This window comes from Protopterus annectens, chromosome 5.part0 (assembly GCF_019279795.1).
Source record: "Protopterus annectens isolate FY-2018-M chromosome 5.part0, PAN1.0, whole genome shotgun sequence".
Taxonomy (NCBI): Eukaryota; Metazoa; Chordata; order Ceratodontiformes; family Protopteridae; genus Protopterus; species Protopterus annectens.
The window spans coordinates 185,398,145-185,409,304 of record NC_056735.1 but is presented as its reverse complement, the minus strand read 5'-3'; the positions used below and the strand labels follow the sequence as shown (position 1 = coordinate 185,409,304).

At 35.0% G+C, this 11,160-nt stretch overlaps 1 protein-coding gene across 1 annotated transcript in view; it reads left to right on the top strand.

The window, feature by feature from the left end:
• Positions 1-2,310: 2,310 nt before the first annotated feature.
• SLC36A4 (solute carrier family 36 member 4) overlaps positions 2,311-11,160 on the top strand; it is a gene marked incomplete in the record, with an annotated part of 1,257,367 nt that continues 1,248,517 nt past the window's right edge. The window contains 1 exon segment of the mRNA XM_044072201.1: positions 2,311-2,502.

Sequence of the window (11,160 nt, the reverse complement as noted above, 5' to 3'; positions counted from 1 at the left end):
CCTACCTTTGTTTGTGAAGAATTACTGGACTCTTTGAACATTCTGAAAAAAATATTACTGTTTCTCGGTTGTTTAAGAAACCCTCCTTTTTTAAATAAAAACAGATGACAAGTGATATACCATATTAGTTGATACTTTGAGAGATGTAGTTGTAAGAGTTATTTTTTTGGGACAGCTATCTTGGAATCAGTTTTTTGTTTCTTATTTCTAGCATCAGTCCAAGGATTTGTTTCTTTTATTCTTTTAAGATTAGGGGCCATCCATTCCATTTCTTCTGGGATAGACACTATGTTGTTGTTTTTTTTGATGAATATATTAGCTTCTCCTAAGTCATTAAAGGTTCTCATCTCTGGCAAAAAAAAAACATTTTTATCTTGGCTGGAAAGGCCAGCTGTGCTTTAATTTTGTTTCAACAGTTTTATTATTGGCCAGACTTTTTCTGGAAGAATAATCATTGTCAAACTTTATCAGGGTTTGATTGTATTTTAAGGGTGATTTTCTCCGAGCAGATTTTAATATTAGTTCCTTGTCCAGAAATGAAATAAATTTTATAACTATGGATCTAGGTGGAGTATTTGTTGAGTTAGAAGCAGGTTTCCTCAGTGCTCTATGTGCCTTTTCAATTCCAAATGAAAGTCCCTCTTTCAAGTCTAAAAATTCAGGAATCCAGGTTGTTAAGAATGAAATAATGTCTTCTCCTTCAGTGTTTTCAGGCAGACCAAAGATTCTTATGTTGGTTCTCCTTTCCCTGTTTTCTAAGTCATCTATTTTGTTAAGCAGCCATGTATTCTGTTTAAGCAGAAATTCTTTTTGGAATTCTTCCTCTTTGAGTTGCCCTTCAATGTCATTTAGAGAAGTCTCTATATTTGTTATTTTTGTATGGTGTTACTGTAATAGTTCCTTAAGAGTATCAGTCTGTTTTTGAGAATTTAATTTGAGGTTTTCTAAGTCATTTTTAAAACCATCCATCTTCAAAGATAGTTCTTGTAAGGTAGATGTCATCAATTGCAGTTCTTTTTTCAAAGCAGCATCTGGATGAGAATTCCTTCAGTTGTTCATATTCAGCGACTCAATATATCTCCAAGTTACTTGACAGGAAAATTTTTGTATATCTCCACCAAAACTGATATTTATGTAGTTTAGTAGTTTATCTATAGATTTCTGACATTTTAAACTAGAAAATAATACAAATTTCCTATATTATTACACTAGTTTATGGAACTCTCAAAATTCACTGCTCTCAGTTGGCCATATAGGCCCCGCCCCCCAGCATGCATTTTTCTGAAGGGTATGAAGTCTGAAACTGAAATGTCTTGTCAATATTTTCTAACTTCAATCTTCAATGATTTGCCAGTGATTTGCTAGAAAACCACAATTTTATGACAAAAAAAAAAAATAAAAACGGACCAAAAATATGAGGCAAAAAATCTGGACCATAACTCTCAAACTCTTAAATCAAGAAATATGGACAAAGCTATGAATAAAAGTGGGACAAAGGCCCAGAATAGGGACATTTTTAAATATTGCTCTTGCAGACTTAGAAAGTTGATAGAATAACAGCTTTTGCATTAGCACAAAATTTCTGAAGGGAATGAAGTCTGAAATTCAATTGTCTGTCATTATTTTATCATTTCAATCTTTAATGATTTGCCACCAATTCACCAGAAAACCACAATTTTATGAAAAACGGACCAAAAATCCGAGGCAAAAAATCTGGACATTCTGCGAAAATCTATACAGTTGAGAGGTATGTTTAGTTTTATTTAATTACTTCAAGTCCTCAATGATTTGGCATAAAATGACAAATTTTATGAGTAACAGACCAAAATAAGAGGCAAGAATCTGGACAGTTGAGAGAAATGCTTTATCACATATAATGGGGTTGCTTATCAGCTATTCCAATACGTTTTACTCCATTCACTAGTAGTGACTAATACAGTATGTGTTTCCAATAAAAAACAATAATAATTCATAAATAATTTAGTCATTTTTGTTAACATCTCTCCATTTTCTATTAAAACTGACGCCAGAATGTTAAGCTGGCAAACTTGCAACATCGGCGCGATATTAAAGAAAGGAATTAACTGAAAAGAATGCAACAGGTGCTTGTATTTAGCTTACTAAATAAATATAAATGCAAGAGCATTTGCCCTACGAACTGCCACATCTACAAGAATGTCAGTATCGGTTTTTCCGGTTTATGACATCCACAAGATGGCGTTAAGTAGTGAACGCCTTAAGCCATTTAGTAATCCAATATTTCCGTTTCCACAAATGCATTTTTTCATTCTCCATGTCTCCCGTTTATAAATACGCATGCGTAAATTGTTGAGCGACAAGTTGATAAATCCATACAGATCTCTGATTTCGGAATTGTGTGGTACGAATGGAAGGGGAATCTGCACCAGTCTGAAAGACGTCAATAAGAAACAGTATGTGGGAAGACAGGGTGCAGCAGCAGCAAATGTGAAGTGCATTGATTTCTGTGGCTAGTCCATAATAGTAAGCGTGAGCACGATGGAAAAAGCATTACAAAATGTGTCATAAGTCTTAAAATTATATAATGCTAAGATTTATGATATGTCATTATAAAGCAGTATCGAGATTCAAACACTCCTGTTAAATTGTGCCGCCGTGTAGTGACGTCTTATGACCTGATTCGCTCTAAACATTTGGTGGGAAGTTTGCAAACGAAGTAAACGCTGGTGATATTCCAAAGTGCCTGTCACCGTTCCTTTCACCGCTGGCATCCTTGGCAAATTCTGTATTGGTTTCCAGACTATGATCTGGAATTAAACGTTTAATTGGAAATTTAGTAGGGAGAGAAATTAACTGCAATTAAATGAAGGCCGTTTTGGCCCTTATATTTCATGACTGAGTACTTAAAATGGTTTGACAAATTCAGTATAATAAGTCGGTAATAAATATTTGCGGGACACATTTGCTGCTGCACTGTTTTAAATTATTAGTTATTTTGTGTCTGCATATTAATCCAAATTCGACCGTGATATATCATCTGCTGCTGCTGTGTCCTGATTTTGTATGTTTGTACCAGTTATTTCTTCATGTAGACTCGGCTGTTCATTGGTTTCAGGTGTATTTCTGTAGAATATTCTCCCAGCAGAAGTACAGCAGTGAATGTATAGTAAGGATGAGTTGTGAATATGTGGGAAGTTTAGTTAACTACCTTCTATTTAGTTTAGTTTACATTCACCCACTTTGGGATGCGCCTTTTCTACTGAAAGGCGCACTAACACAACACAAACCATGAAAAATGTGTTATTGTTTTGTTACCACTTAATGCTGATGTGCATACAATATTAAGTACCTTCCGTATGAGCATTATAGAAACAGGGTTGAAGCTTCGTTTTGCTGTTTCAATGAGAACTTCATGTAAGAAAGTGCATCTGTCTATCTTGAGCTAATTAAAATGGTTATTGGAAGATATTTGTGTAGCTTTTAGTCTTTGAGTACTGAAGTTTAATTCAGCCTTTGAGCATGAAATTGTTGCCTTTTAAGAGCTATGTGGCTCACTTTGACCAAGAAATCAACCTAATTTGAGATCCTGAATTAATTAACAATTATATTGTTTTCACTATTTTACAAATCTTAACAACTTGACCAGGGACTTTTCAGTTTGTATTGGAGTCTACTTTATGAAGTAGACACAAATTGTAGGAACTTTCTTCTTTGTCAATGTCCTCTTTTACTCTGTTTTTGACATGTTGTAGTTCTTACTTCTATATTTTTAATCTTTGTAATCATCTTTTTCACATCACTTGTTGATAGTTTGTATTTGGTTTTCCATTTCCTAGATACAATTTTCTTAGCTCCTACCAACACTGAAGATGGCAATGCATTCACCTCTTTAATACATGTTTACACTAATTCAACAAGGCACATCTATAGTGATCTTAAATTCCCTACAAACTGTAAAACTTACCATACTATTTAAATAATTTTTTGCACTGAAGCAGCTCTTTATATTTCCAAAATATATTCTCCCAAGAATCCCTTTCTGAGCCATCACATTTTTAACATGCACCTAATGATTGTGAGAATATTTTTTAACACCTTTGTTGAATTATCACTTGTGACACCATTAAACGTGCATTTATGTATTTATATAAAAGTAATTAAATCATATTAACAAGTACACATTTATAAATGTTATACATTACATATATTATTCTATGCAATATCACCAAACCAACATTATATAAATTGCTCATTTGCTGTCTTTTTTTAAACCTCATTTCTCCCCAAAAACATTGTTCTGCATGTATTGCTCCCGCAATTTCCATTTTTTATGTAATTTACTCCTCCCATTTTCTAAAGATTCCACTTAATGTTTTTTTTTTTATCTCTTTTACAATATTCACTACTTCACATATGGTTGATTTAGACTTTGATTTCCAAATTTATTTATTTGACATTTGTTTACTGGATTTCAAAATAATAACCTACAAATCCATATATGATATATGTCAATTATCAGTGGCAACATTGTGTGTATTAATGTTTAGTGGTAAATTGCTGTGGCTATGGTGTGTAGGGTGCTTGGTTCAAGACTTGCAAGGCTGATTATTTGAACTGCTGATTTGGCATAGTGGTATGTTTCTCTGACTGTAGTGCATAGGGTCCTGGGTTCAAGACTTGGCAGTGAAATGCATGGTGATAGCACAACATTTTTTCTTGGCCTAGGCTTATATAGGCTCCAGGGCTGTTACACACCTATGAACCTATGAAAGTCTGATTGGGTATAAGCCCATTTTCAGCGGAGGCCTTGGGAGAAAAGCTCCACAGTACAGTTTTATATTGTATTGGTATTTATTTTCTAGTAATTGCTTTTCTGGCAGCCACTAGAATTAAACTTAACAAGGCTTTACTATGTTTAGGCAGTTCAGATCCTGTATTCCAGCTCAGAAAAATATTCCTTAGTTACACTTTTATTTGCTTACCCAATATTCCTGACAGAGAAACTATGCAAACAAGTTACACTCTGAAAACATATGCTCCCAGGTACCTCTTTCTTCCCCATTACATCTCCAACATTTCCCATCTACCTGAGGAAAAAATTTCTTCTGAGTCTGCTTGGGGTACAAAAGTGCCTATGCAAGTACTTCCAGGTAAAACCCTACATCTTCTAGATTTTGTTGTATATTTATGAGCTATACATATGTCCTCCCATCGTTTCTTTCTGAATTGCTTATCTAATCAGTCTTCCCGGTCTTTTATGATCTCCTCTGATTCCTGTAGTTATGTAGTATTTTATATGTTCCACTAATTATCCCTTTTTAACAGCAGCTTCTGTTGTAGATTCAACTAAAAACCCAACCAGTTGTGGTCTTTCATTTAGGATTACTCTGTCCCTTGGACTTTGCCTATACTCTGATATCAATCCCTGATAGGGAAGGCAGTGTCTAGCCTGCATTCCAAATGTCTTCTTGACATCTTCCCATTCTGTTATCTTTCAGTCTCTAATTATTTGTTCCCAATACCTTGGTTCCATTGCCAGTTTCCTCCTGTAAATTCCAGCCCCCTTTTGCATATTCTCTTAACCCCTAATTGCAGTCAAAATGAGGACAGGCCCTACTCACAAAATCCCATGTTACTCTGTTGAATGCTTTCTCTGCATTAAGGCTCACCAACAATAGCAGTGTTTTCTTACATTCTGCTTTCGTCTGGATCATCATTGTTCTATTATTGTTGTCAAATGTTTGCTTTCCCTCCACAAAACCACATTGAGCCATATTTATTAATCATGGCAACATCTTTGCCATCTATTTCACTTTTATAGAAATAAACACTTTATAACCATTTTTTTAAATCGAAATGGGCCTTTATGAAGCTGGATCAGATGGGTCTTTACCATGTTTAGGTATTACAGCCACCGTAGCTTTTTTCCAAGATGTTGCTGCTTTCCTTCCTTTTAAAATAGTGTTAAAACCTTCCAGATCTTTATCTGTCTTCAGTTCTACCTTCTAAATTTCTACCGGAATACTATCTATTCCTGTAGACTTTCCTGTCCGTTGGTTATACGTCAACATTTTTATCTGAACTCCCCCTATCTTAACTGTTAATTGCTGAGCCTTGTCTACCTGTAACCTTGGCAAATTTAAGTCTTCCATAAATATTTCCATTTGTGCTTTTTCATGATTTCCCCACTTCTCTGCTTTATAAAAATGTTCACAAAATTTCTAAAGTATCTCTAATACTGCTGCAGGATCTCTGGTTATTTTTCTTGTTATAGGCTCTCTAAGTTTGGCGGCAACCCTTTCTATGTTCTGTTGACAGAATCGTTATGCCACAAGCTTTTGCACTCTAGAGTTTTTATCAAAAAACAGTTACTTAACAGAAGTATTTCTAAGCTCATGCATATTATCCAGGTGTTCCCTTATTTTCTCTTTAGCACTCTGCAACTGTGCCTCTTCTTTTTCTATGAGATTCCCCTTATTTTGTAATACTTTAACTTTTGTCAGCCTCATCTGAATAATTATTGTTACTTCTTAACCAGTGGGAACATCTTATCAAGTCTCATCATCAGGGTATAGAAATATTTATGCTAATATTTCCAAACATGATTTCTAAAATTTCTCAGTTTAGTTGCTAATCATCTGTAAAATCTTTATTTAAATGTTTACTCCATGTTATTTTTACTGAATTTTCAAATGTAATATTGCCTTATATGCTTGTTACTGTTTTCCAGTCTGCCATTTTTGTTTTGGCCTCAATTATAAAATCTATTTGTGGTTAAAAAAAAATTACTATTTAGGCTCCTTGTAATATTATATCTGTATATGCAAATTGATCTAAGTTCAGTAACTCAAAATTTTGTTTAGCTTCTTTCCATTTTATTACCTCATCTGCTTTTATCATCTCAGTTATTTGTTCTTTATTCTTTAAATGCCTGTGACATTCTCTGTCCCTCTTCTTTGTCTTTCTTATTACTTTGCGTAGTGTAACCTTTTCTGTTTTTCCAAGGTCTAATTTCCTTTAACACAAAGACTTGCTTAATACTTTTATTTATATAAGTTTTTATGTAAATGTTCTTTATTTTTTTCCTAGCACTGCCAATTTCTCTTGTGGTCCTGTTGTTATCTTGTTGGGCAGTAATGCCCAAATGGAAACACACAATGTGCAATATTCCTTATCCTGAAACAGATACAGTAATTTAAGTTGTTTGCCCTTATATTATGCCTGCAAATCTGGAAAACCAAATCCACCCTTTTCCTTTGTCAGCATTAGATTTCCATTTTGCTGTCCCAGAGAAACTCCATAATATCCTTTTTCATATGCTTCCATATCTGATCTCTCAGTTGATAAATATAAACCTGACCTAAACAGTAAATCAAGAAGAACAAAACATCTTAATTATATCTTATTACCAGTCCCCATTAACATCTTATAATCTTTTGACCAATTTCTTCTAACATTTCTATAGCTGCTTGCTCAACATCTTTTATCAACCGAATTTCCAAGCATCGCATCTTGTCATGACACCACAACAAGGGGAAGCTCTCTACAAAGTCATGTTTTGGGACATAGTTCATTTTTATAACTTTTTGGGTACTTGCGTATTATCGCAACCATATTTTACATGCTTGCGTATTATCGCAACCATATTTTGCAATACAATGTACTTTATTGACATTTAGTAAGCAAGCAAATAAATGTATTATGTAAGGGTAAAGTGTTCAAAAGTGTGCTGGGATATTGGTGGTCCATTTTTATGCGATTATCACGTACAGTTTTAGGATTTGTGGGTAGTGTGGTATAAAATCGTTGAGTTCAGCGATGAGTGGTTGCATGTGTACGTATATTGGCCTGAAAGCACTATGGGACTTGGCGTATGATGTAAGGTGCTTTCCGGATTTTTCTGCTTTAGTTTGTTATTTTTGGAGTTAGTACTTATAATAAAAAACGGGACAAAAGTTGGCAGGATTATTCTTCAAGTTTACCATATTTTAACTGCATGTTTTTGAAGAAAAGAAGAAACGGGACACATGAAAATAATATAGGTAAAGTATTTAATGGTTAAACATTTTCATACACTATAGAGTAAATCTGAGACATACAATTTAATTTAGGTTACGTATTTAATGCTTAAAGTGTTTCAAACAAAATAATGAAAGGTTGTTTACTAAACTTTGTTATAAGTACACAGAAATGCTTTGATTTTATGTACTGATGCTTGTACTTTTAGTGCAATGTCTGATTTAATTGCTTTAAGTATTTGATACTTTTCTAGAGATAGGGATTGTTTAGTTGATGTTGTACTGTTTTCCTGCGCACAAAGCTTGAGAATATGTGGATTGCTCAGTTGCTGTTGTACTGATTTTAGTATAGAAAAGCTGAGAAGATGTGGATTGCTTATTGGTTTTTGTTGTGGAAAGCTCAGAAGATGTTGGTTGTTTAATGGCTGTTATTCTGAGTTTGTGTGGAGGAAAGTTGTTAGCAATGGCATTTAATATTTCTTTGAAGCAGTCTTGAATTTGCCAGTTGTGTTTCGCGCCACATATTCCACTAGATATGACTGTAGATGGTGATGTGCAGTCCCTTGTTTCTTGTTTCTCCACTTTACTGAGCCCCACATTCTTTCTATATGTTGGGTATGCAGTCCAGTATCCGGGTCAACAAAATTGTACCTGTGATTAACTTTATCATGGCTGAAGCCAGCTTCTTGTAGTTTTGTTTGATATGCTTTCCAGGAGTCTGAGTAAATAATGCTGCCTTCTTTGATGTATTCCCTTATTTTTCTCAAACAATGTAGAGGCACTTCTATCTGGCACTTTTACTACAAATGTTTCTTTAGTCTCCCTACAGATCCCTCCAAAAATCCACTGCTGAGGGAGGATACGATCAGCGCTATTTTTCCGACAAGTGAATAAACTTTCATCAGTTTCCACTATATGCCATGGCCCTCTGATCTATTTCTTGTCTTGTTTTTCCAACTCCATGGTACATACATCCCTTAAATTACTCCAGTCGATGACAGTCTTGTCAGCCATATCCAGCCCTTCATGATAGAAATTAATTGTTGTAAACTGTTTACACCAACAAGAGACGAAACGAACAGCAGTTGTAAAAGTTATTCTACTTCCTTCAAAAAAGTTACCTTCCCGAACTCCAATATGTTGGTAGCATTTGGCAGAGCTGCACTTCCAAAATATTGGTTTCCCATAGTATAATGCTCTGAGCTGCATTCCTTAACACTGGCTATTATTCCGTACTGCTGAATTTGCATCCTTATCTGTCTTTGGTAAATCCCACAAACACATTTTTAACAAGCAGAAACTAAAGAACTGTACAAATAAAAATGTAAAATCCTATTTGCCTTTGAAAAACCTGTTAACTACAGCTTTGACAACTTTTGATGGCACGAGAAAAGGAACGCATATAAAGTGGTATGGGACAAGCTTAGCTGACATGAGATACTGGAAACCTATTTTCAGCACTTATTTTGTCAGCGGTTTTAATGGTAAACATTGTTAAACCTTATAAACGTTACAGAAAACATGTTCTTAAAGTTTATAAGACTTTATTAGTGTTTTTCACGTAAACCGAATCAACCAGCAGTACCTTGAAAATCTGGTTGCGATAATACGCAAGAACCACTTTTTGTTTTTGCTTCATTTACTGTATATCCTGCATTACTGTTTTATACTTCATTTTATCACATATAATTTTTATATCCTGTTCTGGATTGGTAATGCATAGTATGATGTATTTTTCCATTTGTATCTAGTTATGTTTGATTGTCTTATGTCCATGGATAATAGCTGTAAATATAAAGCAAAGGTTGAAGTGGACAACCTTGCCAAGTTTCTCTTGCAAGGGTAAATGCTTTAGACAGCTCAACACCACACTCCACCCCTTGAGCTCTTCTGTAGATATTAAATATTAATGTTGTCCCAAATGCTTCAAGGCATCTCTTCATAAGTTCCCAACTCACTCTGTCAAATGCCTTTCCAGCAATGAAACATTTTAACATTAATATCTTACTATTGTCCAGTACATAATTTTGAATCATAAAGATTCTACCGATACTGTTGAATGTTTGCGTACCTTCTATAAATTCTTCATTAACACTTTAGTCATGATTCAGAATAGAAATGGGTCTGTATGACCCTAGATCAAGGGGATCTTTCTCTTCTTTGGTATAAGTATGATTACTGCTTCTTTCCAAGTGAAAGGTCAATCTCTACCCAGAAATATACTGTTAAATAGTACTAGCTATACCTTTATTTTCTCTTGCTCCACGCCTCTATTAGAATTCCATCAGTTGTTGTGCCTTTCGGCTTTTCCCGGCTAGGGGTCGCCACAGCGGAACTCCGGTCCGCTAATGATTGGCAGGGTTTTCCCTGTATTTTGGCTGCTCATTGCTTCTTTAATTTAATTTTCATTTATTTTTAATGTTAATACCTCTTGTTCTAGTTCTGTTAACCAAGGAAGTTGTAACTGTCTAAAATATGTTACCATTTTCTCTGTGTTACTTTCATTCTCTATCTCGTTTATACAGTGTGTTGTTGTTGTTGTCTTTCGGCTTTTCCCGGTTAGGGGTCGCCACAGCAGAACTCCGGTCCGCTAATGATTGGCAGTAGATTTTCACGAACGCCGAGGTGCCAGCTCGACGTTCAACCAAGGCACTCCCATTTACGCATGTCTTTCGAACGCCCACCCAACCGCGGGGAGGACATGCAGACTCCACACAGAAGGCACTCCCCGCACTCCAGCCAAGAATCGAACGGGAGAACCTCTTGCTGTGAGGCAACAACACTACCACTGCACCACCGCGGAAGTCAGTAATTCACCACTACATTCATAATTTTTTTTTTTTTTTTTGGGGAGGTCCACTTCAACCCTAACATTCTCACAGTTCCTTATTTCAATTATTAGCCCTTCTTTTGTTGCCTAAAACATTGAGCCAGCAGCTTGGTTGCTCTAGGGTTATTGTCAATAAATAGTTGTTTTAAAACCGTTGCTCCGTGTTCATTCATGTTTTCTGATTATCCTTGCATAGGCAGTCTAGCTTCTTTCAGTTGCTGTTCATCTTGTTGTGTTCCACTTATTCTTTTTTTGCTTTTATGAATTCCTAACTTTTTAAAGCCCTCTAGCTACCTTCTACTATTTATTATTCAATGTCTTATTTACTTTCAT